Source organism: Tauraco erythrolophus, chromosome 16 (assembly GCF_009769465.1).
Source record: "Tauraco erythrolophus isolate bTauEry1 chromosome 16, bTauEry1.pri, whole genome shotgun sequence".
NCBI classification, from domain to species: Eukaryota; Metazoa; Chordata; class Aves; order Musophagiformes; family Musophagidae; genus Tauraco; species Tauraco erythrolophus.
This window is the reverse complement of record NC_141480.1, coordinates 19,205,174-19,219,904: the sequence shown is the minus strand read 5'-3', so window position 1 is coordinate 19,219,904 and position 14,731 is coordinate 19,205,174. Positions and strand designations below refer to the sequence as shown.

The window sequence follows — 14,731 nt, the reverse complement described above, 5'->3', positions numbered from 1 at the left end:
CGCAGGGCCCAGAGGGCTGCTTTGGGGTGGGGGAGCGGCTTTGCCCTCAGCCTGGGGGCCGAGGGGCTGCCTGGGGCGGGCTGGGCAGTCAGGCCTGCCGGCTGGGCTGGCGTGTTCTGGAACAGACTGGAAACCAGCGCCCTGTGGCGGGCACAGGGATCACCTACACTGAAGGGTTTTAACCACGAATTCAGCACAACGGGAGCGGTTTGGATTCTGCCTCGAGCGCCAGGACGGGCTGGCTGACCTCAGGCCCCTTTGCAGCTGGGAATAAAGCGGCCTGGGTAGCTTTGGTGTGACTCTGGGCCGATAAAATGGATTTTCCTTCAGGGTATGCACTTGGTAACACGAGGCCTGAATTGTAAAACTGTTTAATTATTTTTGTACAAGCTTGCATATGGCTCTCTTGCTGGCGAACTAGTGAAATTACATGTTGTGCAAAGCCAGGGAGTGAAAACTGAGCAAATGGGATTTTTTATATAAACACTGTTTGGAATATTGCCTTAAAACGTTTGACTTCAGTAGTTGACTAACACTCGTGTTAGAAGTATTCTTTGACAAATAATCAACACTACCCGCCCCTCAAGATGGCCTAAGTTTACACGAACAAGTTCTGCAGACACAGTTTGTTAGGGGCAAGTTATTTATTTTTACAGTGTTTTGCTGCCAGAACTAACCCAGAAAGTGTGACTTCACTGATACTGTTGAATTTGCTTGACAAAAGAGTGTAATCTGCACAGGCACTTCTGTTGGTAGAGCTCTCTCTGTGCCAGGAGGCTGCTCCAGCCGGGTAGGAAACCTTTAAAGTGCAGATAAGTCTCTGTGACACTCCCTGTCTTTTACCCAGCATGCTACCTCAGTGTTTCGGCTCTGTCTGATCCTGTTATCACAGAATGGTTTGGGTTGGAAGGGACCTCAAAGATCATCCAGTTCCAAACCCCCTGCCATGGGCAGGGACACCCTCCACTACACCAGGTTGCTCAAAGCCGCATCCAACCTGGCCTTGAACGCTTCCAGGGAACATTTTTGGATTCCTTTGTGCTCTGGGAGTAGTGTTATTAAGGGATGGACTTCCTTTTCTTCCCTCTTTTCCCTTTCCACCAACCCTGCCTTCAAATGACCAGCCTGGACCGTGTTGGTGTTTTGCAGCAGCCTCCGAGATGTTTCTCTGGTGGAAGCATCCAAAATCTTGCCCCAGAAACTTTTAATATCGGAGTGCAGCTAACTGAGGTGAGAGCAGCATCTGCGAGTCCCTGGGGTCTGCCATCCGTGTCACCACGTGGTAACTAGATTTGAAGGGACACAAATACGTTCCTTTTAAAGAAATAAGCTGGAAACTGGCAATTCCTATTGACTTGTCAGAACAGCCCTTGAACCCGCAATGCTGTCCCCTAAAGCAGCACAAGACCAGTGCTGGTGCTACTGCTGCCGCCTTCTCCTGTTTTACAGTTGAGAGTTTCTTCAGCCTGAGCAATAAAACACCTGAAAACTCCCCAGCACCCCCAAACCTGCCCTCTGTCTACTCTTACTTGGCATGGAAATGGAAGACTGTTTAAAGACAGATGTGGTCAAGCTGGGCAGGTGTGGTTGAAAGCTTGTCAACTATGCTCTGAGAATTTGCAAGGCAGTGGATTATTGGGATAAATTTAGGGATAATAACCTTTCTACGTGCTAATCTTCTCTGCTACTGACTCCCTCAGTGGCTTTTGTAACCCACCTCAGCTCTCTCACTGCTCTGCCTTCCCCTCTGAGAAACGTTGAACTTGCACTCCTGAGGCAGGTGAATCAGCTTTAATTAAGATTTGCCGAGCGCTTTGTTGAGCAGTTCCCTATCAAGCTAGTTATTATTTTTTATTAACACGCAGATATTCTTGGCACCTGAAATGAAAAATGACACAACACTGGGGATCTTCGGGGAAGCAGCCCTGCGAAAGGAGACGGCGCGTGCTAGCGAAGGCTTTGTCAAAGCTCTTCTGGCTGCGGTTCGCGAGGCAGCTCGTTCCTAAAGCTCTGGCTCAAAAATACTCCAAACCCTCTCGCCTCGCTGGGAAATCTTACATGTTCCTGGAATTTAAGTCCTGCTTTTGCATAAGATTTGTAGGTCTTGCCCCCTTGCTGGATTTCTTGTGGAGCTTTTGGTCAGGGATTGGTGCAGCTGTGCGTGTATGGCATCAGCTGTGCAGGCACAGCCGCTCTCGCCCGCGTCGCAACACCTTGTTTGAATGATTTCTGTTGCTTTCAGCCTGGAATGATTCTGTCTGGGGTAGGGAGGGCATGCCCCCTTAGCTGGGTGGTGACCCTTATGGGCTATAGCCCATCACAGAGGTCGGTGGGGCTGTTTGGGGGTGAGAGGGGAGGAGGGAAGCCTTCCCGTTCCCCACGGGCAGCCCAGGTCAGCATCCCTCGCCCTGCAGCGCGTGGGAAGGCCTTCTTGGCCACCAAAGTAGCTTGGTGGCAAATTGAGCTGAAGAGCTTTGTGAAAGGTAACGAAGACGTGAATTGAAACGGTTCTGGCCGCGCTCGTTCTGCGTCGCTGCGTGGGTGCCCTTCCGGCAGGGTGAGGAGCTCTATTGTATTTTTGGGGAAAGGAAGCTGTTAATTTAGCTCTAAGATGTCACTGCTGTGGCGATGTAGGAGTGACCAGATGGAAGATGCTAAAATGAAATGCAAGGCTGGAAAAGCCTCCTTGTCCATGTGCCTGTCTTGAGGCCGGGTGAGAGATACTCAGCTCCAGGTGGGACAGCCATGGATGTTAGCACAGGCCTGGATGGGGGCAGCTTCCCTCTGGGACTCGACGAAATCCCGCTCTCTGAGAGCCTGACCTCGTCTCACAGCAAATTAAGTGGGCTGCGTGGTCTCTTGCCTTCCTGGAATGGGGAGCCCCACGGATGGTTGTCCTTGTAAACAGCTGTTAAATGCTGAGAGCTGATAACGGCCCTGGAGGGGAGCAGGGATGGAGAAACCTTCAACAGCTGCTCTTGTTTTGCACCACTGACTGCTCCGCTTGTTGCCCAGACCCTCTGGTTTGTCTGGGACTTTCTTAGGGGTGGTACTTGGCACTGGGCATGGCCTTCTGGCCCAGAATTAGGAATTTTATGTTCTTAAATCACGGAATGATGTTTAGCTCTTTGCAGCTGGAGCTGTGGTGTCACGACACTGACACATGTCACGTTTTTAGTCCAGTCCCTGATTTTCCGCAGCATTACCTCTGTCTGGAGAGATTTCCCCCGTGCTTATTTGTGTGCTTGATCTTCGTTTTTGCTGTTTCCAAGTGCGGTTCTTTGCATTGTTTTCCTTGCTTTTCTTTTTGTTGATTCGTAAGTGTTTTTGGAACTTTTCTTCAGTTTATCAATTCTGATCATGGCCTCCGGAGTGCTTCCAGCTCTTAACTGCTGGGCATCCTTTCAGCTTTTATTATAAAAGTGCTTTCTCTTTCATTGTTCATGCCATTAATGACAAGGATGTGTAGAAGCAGACCTGGACTGAGCTCCGAGGGCCCGTACGTGAGGTTTTCCCCCCTTGTGACAGGGAATTGTTCATAGCTACCCCAAAAGTGTATGTGTGTGGGAGCTGCTTTTGGTTTTGGTGTTTTCTTAGTAATGAACACTGTGCCTCGTTAAGGTGAGCTCACCTAGTCCCAATTCCTCTGGTTTGCCTGGCAGTGTTGGATGGATGGAGTGAAAAGTCTGCTCTAACACTGTGGTGCTGGTTGGAGGTGGGATAGGCAGAGGGGGGTTTGTGTCCCATTTCTAAAGACTCAGATGATTTTCAAGAGCTTTCATGAACTACGTTTAACCAGGGCTTCTTGACTAGCATCTCTCGGAGAGAGTCCTCCAGTTGCTCAGCCCTGCTTTCCAGAGAGAGCTCCTCAGGTGTCTCTGCTCTGGGGGGTATTTGTGTCTGTAGTGTCCTGTTCCCCTTTATTTTTCCATAGGTCTGGCCTCAGTGAGAGTTAGGCTTGTCTGTATGTGACTAAGGCAGTAAAAATACATTTTTCTCCTCGAGTTCCTTGGGTGGTTGCTCTGCTCTGGGGGGAAAAAAAAATTACTTGCTCTGGAAAAATTAATTACACTCATTTTTATCCCCGAGTAGTGTGTCGCCGCGGGAGCAGCTGCAGGATACCTCATTCCACCGGGGCTCTGCCGGTCACCTTCTCAGTGCGAGCTAAGCTTAAGGAAGAGGAGCTGCTTTAACTGAAATACATTTAACTGGAGAAAACGTGCCTGTCCAAACAGGACCAGCTCTAACCGCCCCCGAGTTCTGTGAGTACTGAGCTGCTGCGTTCAGCTTTTTGAATTTTAAGAGGTTGGTCCTTTTCTGAAGTGCCCTTCCACCCGCTGTACTGTCTTGCTTTGCGCATCAGTGTAACTGTGGGGTGAAATTTGGGCCCCACTGAATTCAAGGACAGCACAGGGTTCCTCTGTGGTTTTCATCTCTTCCACCTCTCGAGGCTGGTACCTTGAGGAACTCGGCCAGGTACCCGACCACAGCTGTTTGCTCAGGCCGTGCTTCAAGGACATCATCAACAGGATGGAGACACTGTGCCCTGTTTGTTCTGCTTTAGTGGTCCACGACTGATGGTGGGTGTCCTGACCAAATTTCAGTTCCAGGGGAGAAAATTCAGCCTCCCTAAAGCATTCCTGTGGTTTCTGTTGGATTCTTCCTTACTTCTCTCCGGGGGCTGCGTACTCTAGTTAAATACTGGTAGAAAGGTTTGTGTTCCTCTCTGGATTACAGCTGAGTCTCAGTGGTGGATAAATTGCATCCCGAGTCCAGTTTGCAAAGCCCTTTGAGCTTCGTGGGATGCAAGAAGCTGTATTTTATTCTAGATGTGTGTTTGCTGATAATTCCATATGATTTTCAGTGAGCAGGTTGTAAGAGTTCTGATTATGCTGGTTCTCTGCGCAGTCAGGCTCTTTGCCCAGAGCATTCAAAAGCCTGCTGCAGAGGGAGGAGGAGGAGGATGGGAGGGTGATTTAGAAACCTCTGGGTCACTGGAGTAGGCGAGAAGAAGATGCGTACCGAGTCAGGTATATGCCTTTAAGCATCTAAAGAAAAGACAGGAATTTTTTTAACCGCTGCCTACTTTAAACCCAGCTGGTTTCTTTAATGAAAGTTTTTAAAGGTTTAACTGTTAATTTTAGAGTTTTTATTTCAAGCATGCTTCCATAAAATTAACTTTTTCAACACAGAACGCTTTACTGTCTTCCGTGTTGGTGCTCGTTTGCAAGAAATCTCTGTGCAATTATTTCTTATGTACCAGTTAAATCTATCAGCCAACAGATGTCAAGTGTAGCAAAAATGCTATAATAATATTATGGCCTAATAATAGTTATAATGATTCTAATTACCTGGCACGGCTTTTGAGAGAGGCAGAGTGAGAAATTAGTGCAAATGGGATGTTTAACCTTGAGCCGCAGTAGTAGGGCACTTCCAGAGGAGTCTGGGCTGCGTCGCCTCCTCTCTATCGGACATCTCATTCCCTTTATTTCCTCCAGCGAACTGGGAGCAGCAGTCTGGTCTGTTTTAAATGTTCAGACCTCGGCCTGGGTGTGTTCGGAGGTGGAAAAGAGTGCTGGTGAGCACTTGAAATACCTGTGAATGGGAAGCCCGGTCGTTTGTAACCTCGCGCCGCGGTCTAGCCGCCCCGCGTTCAGCGCGTTCCTGCTGCCTGATGATGACGGCGCGCGCGGATTGCTCTCACCTCGGGAAGGCTGCAGGAGGCTCAGCAATCTTCATCTTTTATGCAGCTGCTTTTAAGTGTCAGTGAGGCTTTGCCACAGGCTGGAAAGCACAAAGCCAGCCTGAAGCTGCCTGGGTTCTGCGGGGCGTCTTTCACGCTGCCCGCTGATGGGAGTGTGGGTGCCGGGGTGTGCGGGCGAGTGGGTGTGGGATGTTGATCCTGACGGAGAAGGCTTTGGCATGGGAGGTGAGGAGGGCATGTCAGCAGGTAGGAGCCAACCGCCTTGCTAGTGCACGAGTGCTGCACTTGCTTTGCCTTTGACAGTTTGGACCTGCACAGCCTCGTTGGAGTCTCCTTCCCCAGTGCTGAAAGGGTGCTCTGTGTGCCAGCTCCGTTATGTCATAGAATCTGGTTGGAAGAGACCTTCAAGATCATCGAGTCCAACCATTCACCCTGCACTGTCAGGGTCCCTAAACCAGGTTGCTCAACACCAATGTCACTCGCAATGCCCCTCTGCCACCACATTTTTCCTTTAGGAAGGATCCTGGACTGCCATTTTCTATATTCCGGTGTTTTTTGCCCAACCTTGCTATGTGCTGTGTAGTGTCTTGGGGTCCCAGTGCTCATTATTGTTGTAGGACTGATAGGGCAATGCATAATGGATCGCCTCGTGCTGCAGCTGTTCGTTTTAATTTTGTGACATGAAGTTGCTGAGGAGTCCCTGATTCACAGAGAAGGATTCTTTCCGCAGACGAAGCCCCGCATAGGCTGGAAGTTGATGGTTTTCGATGATTGTATGCCAAGCTAAACATTTTTCCTCTAAATAATAGATTCACGTGCTGATGAGAACTCAGCAGGACCGATGGGAATCCGGCTGTCGGTTGCTGATCCCTGGCGTGGGAAGCAGCTCTGTAAAATGGATCCAGAGGTGCCCTTGCAAGGTTTTCTTCTTCATTTCCGGCATGCTCCGCTCCTGGCGCAAGCCCTGTCCGCCAGCGCTGCTCACGCTCGGCGCACGCAGCCCACCTTTCTCCAGGGCTCGTGCCAGTGGGAGCTCTGCCATCTTCAGCCTTTTCTTTGGGGAGCTTTGCCTTCTTGCTGGAGTCGGTACCCGCATCGGTGCATCACCATGGAGACGGGGCTGTAGGAGCTGCAGGGCACAGCCTTTTCCAGGCTCCCGTGAAGAAGGATGCAGTAGTGGGCTACGCTTGTTTAGGGAAAATGATTTCTCGGAGTAAATGATTTGTCAAAGAACGCTTGGCATTGCCCCAGATGCTATTAAGGAAAAGACAAATCTTGGATCTCTTCAAGCCTGAGCTGCAAGGCTCATGTAATATTCACTTGCTTTTTAACACGTGCCTTTGCTTTGTTCATCATCAGTCATTGCTGCTGTGACCAACACCTGACTCACCTGCTTGTGCTTTTACTTACCCTGAGAGACCAAAGCTCCCTTTGTTTCTCTCTTCCCTGTAAATATTAGCACTATATTTCTCATCCTGCCATGAGAGCACCTTTCTGCATCCCTTTTCTCAGCCTGTTGAGGGTCTGGGTTGCGAGGGTTCGCTTCCCGATGTCTGGTGGGGCTCTGAACGGGTTTCCAAAGGGTGCAAAGGGTGTGTTGAGCTCTCCTGCATGCAGAGAAGCGCAGGCACCTCCCCGGCTTGGCAGACTGTGCCAGTGTACCCCAGACCCTGGACGGGCTTGTGCTGACATCCGTGGGGGTTTGGGCACTCTGCCCTTTCTGCTCGCCTGGCGCTGGCACGCTCTTTGTCTGGTTTCTGGTACGTGAATATCCGTCTTGACAAGGTCTAGAAGAGTCCTCCAGCGCCTCTCTGCCTCCACGTCTCGTTTCAGACTTCATCTGTAAACATCTCTTTGCCCTTGCTAAACACCGTGTCTCTTAATTTCTCTCTGCAAGAGTATTATTTAATTTGTAAATGTTTTGGGATGTTGTTTGAAAAATACGGTACGAAGCTGTATTTCATTTACTGTAATGATCCACTAATGCAGGCATATTTCACAGACGGGCTATGCAGTACTGTGGGGTTTAATTAAATTTTGTTTTTCAAGTAAGCATCAATAGACAGACAATAACAAATGGTGGACAATATGCATACAGAACAAAGTCACTCAGTTTCTTTTCCAAGACTGGAAGTGAAAATGCAGAGCCCTTAAAATGTACTTGGCGTGCTCACGGCTGCTGCTTTAGTGCAGTTACTCACTTAAAGGGGAGTTTTTTCTTCTTACTCTGCCTTAATTAATTTTCTTGATCTCTTCCTGCCCACAAAATAAACTGTTAAAACTCTGGAAAATTTCCAGCAGGAGCCTTGGGTGAGCTAGGTTCTACTGCAAGCTCTGAACTTAAGTTTTGAGTATTGCTCTTGCTTAATGAATTACAACTTGTAGAGATGGACCCTCGTGAGGGCTACAAAACCAGCAGGCTGGGTGTGAGCTTCTCATCCCTTCGGTGGGAAACGCCGGTCTCCGGTGGCTGGGTGTGCTGTGTGCCAGCGCTGGCGCAGGGAGGTCGCCGGGAGGTAAAAACGATGTTGCATTTGACACTGTTGTACCCAAATCAGGAATAAGCAAGTGGTTCTTGAGTGGATTTCATCCCTTTTCTTCCAGTGAGCGTGGGGTCATCAGGTACAAAACGTACACAGGGAAGCTTGGGAAGTCTGTTCGACGGCAGCGGGAGACTGTTGGAAACCATCGTGGCACTCACAAGTGTGGCACTTCTGCAAGTTTTCTAGGGGTAAAGAAATTCATCGGTGATGAAGGAAACGGGCTCCTCCTTTGGGGTTTGCGCAGAGCATCGCTTGAGGAGCAGAGCGCGATCGCTGGCTGGAGCATCGTTGAGTTCCGGCTGGTTTCTGGTGGCCGGTGTGAGTTTTGTTCTCTCTTTGTGTTTGGGAGATTTTCCAAACCAGAAATGAGGAAATCAGTGCGGGTGCCCTGAACCCCTGCAGCACCGCAGCCCTGTGATTTCTCTCTGAAATCTCTCCAAGGCAGAGAGCTGCTAAAAAGGTAGATTTTTCAGAGGAGAACCCCATGTCCTCTTTTGGGAGATGCGAGCTCAAGCTGTGTCCTGGATCGATGCCTAAAGCTTTGCCTCCTTAACCTGCCTGCGGATGGATCCGGGGCTGGGGCAACGGGGTGGCTGGGGGTGAGGGCTGGCTGTGCCTGGCACTGGCACGGCTCACCGCCGGCTGGCTCGGGGTGGGTCGCCATCCAAAGAGCTGTTGGGTGGAAACTGGAGCGTGTAAAGCCTGGGAGAGGCTGCAGGAACCTGGCTTTTGTCTGGCGGCTCTGCAGCTTCGCTGTACATGACAGACGTGTGCCTGCTAACCTCCTCCTCCGTGAGCTCTCGGTTTAACACTTCCTGCGTTACAGCAGCAGCCTGTGTTTTGCTCCGTGCTGGAAAGAAGTGGCACGAGTGCTTTACAGCTCTCCCGGTGCACGTACTGGCTGATGGTGTTTTCTGCACTGGATGAGATGTCCGTAGGAAACAGCAATCCTGTCCAAGTAAGGCTGGTGAGACGGTGTCCTGTGCTTGATGCCAGTCTCTATGGCTGGGGAGGCATCCTGGTACACGTAAAACAGTGTCTAAATATGACTTAGAAGCATCCTGAAGCATCAGATGCTCTTTAAATAAATTCTGGAAAAAAAAAACCCACACAGCTGAGGTTTGCGCTGGTACTACCAATGCCAAGGGAGGGGAACGCCCTGTGCCTGCCACCTTGTTCTTCCTCTGTTCCTTGCTTTAGGCTACCAGGTTTTGCCTTTTCTCACTTCTTTTTATTGATGTTTAGTGTAACTCGAGGGTTTTGGGACAGGCAGGTGGTTTTTGGTGACTTGAAGCAGTGTTTCCTGCTCATCTCATCCTTTCTTTGGATCTCCTGCCCTTCCCTCGTTTACCCTCGCTTTGCAATACGCTCACTTTCTTTGTGGGCTGGTCAAGCTTCCCATCCAGGAACCTTGGGCAGACAAGCTTTTCTGGGGCCATTATTCATCTTCTATGGAAGAAGCGGTTTTCCTGGCCGTGGTGAGGCTCAGCTGACTGACCCCAGGTGAAGCACACTGGCATCTGGAACATCTGGAGCTGGTGGCTGAGCCCTGGAGTGAGGGATTTGCCCTCCGTGCAGACCAGTAAGCTCGTGAGCCTTGTCTTTGCAGGAGCAGGTGAGTGATTTGGGTTCCCCATGGTACTGGCTGGCGTAATTAAATCTTGCAGATGTGCCCAGAGCAGGTTTAGGGGCTTGTTCTCCTGCCCAGCAGGATAACAGAGAGAGAACGACGTGCTGCTGGAGAGCCCAGGGCCTGTGCTTTAATGGTTCTTGCAGGACTGCAGTAAACGGGGGACCTGTGAGAGGCCTTGGCACAAGGCCTGGAATGACATGAACCCAGGGCATGGAAAGCTGCGATAGTACTTGGGAATCAACAAAAAAAAAAAAGACTCTAGGAATATTTAAAAGAAAAAAAAAGTAATCCATAATTCAATTTTTGGGGAATTCACTTCCAGTAAGAGTGTGAGGCTGGCTGGAGAGGGGCTTTTGACAAGGGCATGCAGTGACAGGACACGGGGCAATGGCTGTAAACTGAAAGAGGGGAGATTTAGATTAGACATAAGGAAGAAATTCTTTATGTTAAGGATGGGGAGGCACTGGAACAGGTTTCCCAGAGGAGCTGTGGCTGCCCCATCCCTGGCAGTGTTCAAGGCCAGGTTGGATGAGGCTTTGGGCAACCTGGTGTAGTGGAAGGTGTCCCTGCCCATGGCAGGGGGGTTGGAACTGGATGGTCTTCGAGGTCCCTTCCAGCCCAAACCGTTCTGTGATTCTATGAGTGCCTGCTCAGATGGGTGATAACCCATCGCAGCACGTTACTGCGCCAAGGCTCTTTGACAAACATTTGCCTTCTGAATGCCTCCCTAGGATGATTGCTGCTGGATGAGGAACGTGAAGTTTCTGGGCTATGAGGAGCTTCAGCCCAGAGTGATGATTTAAACACCCAATTCTTTTTAATAATGAATATTGTTGGTGACTGTCTTGCATGGGAGCGTCGTGCAGGAACAGATTGTGTTGTACTGATGTGTTTTAAAAATGAAAAGTGTCCTGGTCTTCGTAAGCACTCGGGTCTGACACCGGCCAGCTAGGTTTCTTGGATTTCTCCTTTGGAGTTTGGCAGCCGTCTGCTTCAGGGAGTACAGTGGTCTCATAAGAGTTTATTTGATCTGACACATGACAAATTGTTTCTGCTGGCGGGTACTTCAGGCGCAGTCTGTTCACTGGCAGCCGCGGCTTCGCGGGCACCGGGGAAGTTGGGGAAGACAAACTGGCCCTCCTCCTCCTCCTCCTCCTCCTCCTCGTGGTGTCAGCGAAGGGAATGTTGTTTCAGCCCGCCTCCCGTTCCAGCCTCCTTGTTGCCGGTTGTCAAATTGTGCTGTTTGCACAGATTATTAATGTTGCTCATGTGCCGGGTGTTCCTGCAGGTGCTCGTTGTGTTTCTCGTTGCGCTTCGGTGTGCGGGGCGGAAGAGGAGAGCCTGTGTTTCTGGAACTGGACCTGGTCACCAGTAAAGACGCTGTGTTAAGTTGCTTTTTTTAGGGCACCCGTTTAACTCTGTAATGGGGAGTGGAATATTACATTCCTCAGCAGAATAAAAAGTACACGTCCCCTGCGAGATACTGTAAATATATTTTATCTGTTCTATTACCTGCAGTTTCAAGAATATGTCCCCGAAGCATTTTAATCTTGTTTTCCAGAGATGTCTCAGAGTGAGGAATTGCTCCCATTTGCAACTTTGGGAGTAATTACTTGTTCATTAATTTCTTCTCTTTCCTGCTGTCCATCCATTATTGCTTCTGAGAGGGGGGGAAAAAAAACCTCTCTGTAAATCTCCACCGAAACAGGAGTGACTGCTTGATTAAAAGGAGAGTTATGCGTGCTAGAAATGTGCTTGTGAGACAGCACCTCGGAGCCGTGCACGTGGACGGACCCACCGGAGTGTGCTGGCTCCTCCAGCGCCGTTCGGAAGCACTTAGCACATAGAGCCCACCAGATGCCCACGCTGGCACAGTGCTCCTTACCCTGCGATGAAAGAAGAAAGCACCGCAGGCAGCACGTTTCTGGGCAGTCGTGGCACACCTGGAGCACTGCGATGAGGCAGGAGGCTGAAGGTCAGGTCTGCTCGACCACCCGAGCGATGCTTTGCCTCCTGAAGTGCTTTGCCTGCAGTGCCTGGCTGCTGTTACGAAACAGCAATCGGGCAGGACAATGAGGGAAGCGGTTCATCAGCTCACGCTCTTTTGTCCAGCAACTAAAAGCCAGTTCAGAGATTTTTGTGGAAGCGCTGTTTGCTTTGGTCCTTTATTTTTACTCTTTCTTTAAGTACAGACTGAAAAAGCTGGAGACTGGAGGCCACTGTAGTTATTATTTCTTCCTGAACAGCAGAATAAATGTGCCATTTAATGCATAAATGACAGGGTCCTTGCCTCGGAAAAAATACGAGGTCTGACCCTGATGCTGCAAACCCTTCTACGTGTGAGTAACCGTCCCTGCCTGGTTCTGGGTGCGCTGAGATTATCTTGCTCCCTGGATCGGGGTCGGTGTCAAAACTTGTCTCGACGTGTGACGTCTGCGGGCACTGGAAGTCCCTGTGGAGGCTGTCATTGAAACAGCCTCGATTCACGTGGCAGCTGATGGAGAAGCTGTGCAGAATAGTTTGTCCATGGCGTGATAGAATCTGCTTGCAGGAGGGGACAGCTGAAGTCTGTGGTCTTCATGGGAGAAGCCCCCTCCCTACAAACGTAGCCTGGCAGTCCTGTGATGAACTGGTCATCTCTCCACCTGATGTGGCAAGATGAGGCTGTGGCACCACCAGGATGTAGAGGGAGCTGCTCAGGATGTTGGGGCTGTTCAGCCTGGAGAAAAGAAGGCTCCGGGGTGATCTTATTGCAGCCTTCCAGTACTTAAAGGGGGCCTACAGGAAAGCTGGGGAGGGGCTTTTTCCAAGGACATGTAGTGACAGGACAAGGGACAATGGCTTTAAACTGAAAGAGGGGAGATTTAGATTGGATGTAAGGAAGAAATTTTTCATTCTGAGGGTGCTGAGGCACTGGACCAAGTTGCCCAGAGAAGTTGTGGCTGACCCATCCTTGGAAGTGTTCAAGGCCAGGTTGGATGGGACTTTGAGCAACCTGGTGTAGTGGAAGGTGTCCCTGCCCATGGCAGGGGGGTTGGGACTAGACGATCTTTGAGGTTCTATGGTCCCTTCCAACCCAAACCATTCTATGGTTCTATGATTCTGCTCTCTGGAGAGGAAGGTGCTGCAGATGTGTCTTTTATCAGAGCGTAGGGAGTAGGAGTGGCTAATGGGCTGCTGTTAGCTCTCACAGCAGGCAGGGAGATTTCCAGAGTCCTTGGCTTTGCAAAGGCCAAGAAAAGGAGAGCAAAAATCACTGTGTCCTTTGGCTGTTGCTTCCCACTGCCTGGGTGTGTTGCGCTGTGCTTGCAGAGGCAGCAGATGCAGTGACAGCCATGACTGCTGAGGAGGGGACCCTTCGTGGATGGGTGCTGCTCAGCTGCTGTGTTATGCCAGTCCATGAAATGGCTCCTTATAGGGTGTTCTCCAACAAAAGGATGTTCCTTTTAAGTGGCTGAGTCTCCTGCTTTTGGTCTGAGCTCCAGATCAGAAATGGTAGGTCTTTTGGACTGGAGGGGCCTGAGGTTATAAACACAGTCCTTGGAAGAGAAAATCATAGAGGAAAACCACTCACTTCTAGTTGCATCTCTATTGTCCTCTTTCTCCAGTCTAGGTTTTGGCTGCTGGAGCCTGCCTCTGCTGTGGCTGAGGGGCAGCGGGATGGAGCTAGGGTACTGCTCCTGATTGAGCCCCGTGGCTCTGAGGAGCCGTGAGCGCGGTCATGGAGCTCAGGAGGGACCTGTGGACTGAGAGCAGTCCTACTGCTTGGAAGGCTTACTACTTCTTTGGGTCTCTCTCCGTGACCCTTCATTATGCACACCTGTAAGACCCAGACTCACAGTTCAGATGTCCATAGCCAAGGGGTTGCTTGAGCCTTCCCTGCGGAGAGGAGCCACGCAGACCCTGCAGCCCGTGAGCATGGTGACCGGCGCGACTGACCGATGCGTGGGCTCCCGTGGTGGCGAAGGCATTCGCAGAAACGCTGTTTCATAACCTCTGCTGGGATTCGTGAGATGTACAGAGGCAGGTTCCCTGGTTTGTTGCTGTATCGTAAGGATTTAAGGTTGAGAAGCTCTTTGAAGCACCAATACAGCCTGTTCTGCCTTGACAAGGTGGAGATGAGTGCCAGCATGACTCCTCTTCCCTAAGGAAAACGCTGTTTTGCACAGATCACAAGCCGTGGCTCTGCCGCCGTTTGAAGGGACCGGACGAATCGCAGAGACGGGTGCTCTGTGCAGCATCAAAGCCTGCCCGTCAGAAGCCGAGATGCTCAGGAGCTCCAGCTCAGCGTCCTTCATGTCTAGGCAGCAAAAGGAAAGAAGGGCTCTGAACCGGGAGTCGCTTGGTCGATCAAAGCTAAAAGCTTAAGCAACAGGCAGGACGACAGCGGGAAGGTCACGTGCGGATGGTTGGAGCCATCTAATAATGGCAGTCAGGCCTCCAGAAGGGTCTGTGAAACCTTCTTCTCTGCCTGAGGACTCGGGCCCGTGTCTACCGTGTCCTGGGCTGCAGCCAAAGCAGCGTGGGCAGCAGGTCGAGGGAGGGGATTCTGCCCCTCTGCTCTGCTCTCCTGAGACCCTCCTGCCGTGCTGCGTTCAGTTCTGGAGTCCCCAACATCAGAAGGACATGGAGCTGCTGGAGTAGGGCCAGAGGAGGCGATGAAGATGATCCAAGGGCTGGAGCACTTCTGCTGTGGAGACAGGCTGAGAGAGTTGGGGCTCTTCTCAGCCTGGAGAAGAGAAGGCTCTGAGGTGATCTTATTGCAGCCTTCCAGTACCTGAAGGGGCTACAAGAAAGCTGGAGAGGGGCTTTTGACAAGGGCGTGTAGTGACAGGACAAGGGGCAGTGGCT

General features: G+C 50.7%; 1 protein-coding gene across 1 annotated transcript in view; it reads left to right on the top strand.

Annotated features, from left to right (window-relative positions):
* Nucleotides 1-306: 306 nt before the first annotated feature.
* Nucleotides 307-14,731, top strand: part of SIL1 (SIL1 nucleotide exchange factor) — a 103,564-nt gene continuing 89,139 nt past the window's right edge. The window contains exons 1-3 of the mRNA XM_086621488.1: nt 307-331; nt 1,125-1,230; nt 4,093-4,262. The gene's annotated coding sequence lies outside the window, so the exon portion shown is untranslated. The remainder of the gene's footprint in view (nt 332-1,124; nt 1,231-4,092; nt 4,263-14,731) is intronic.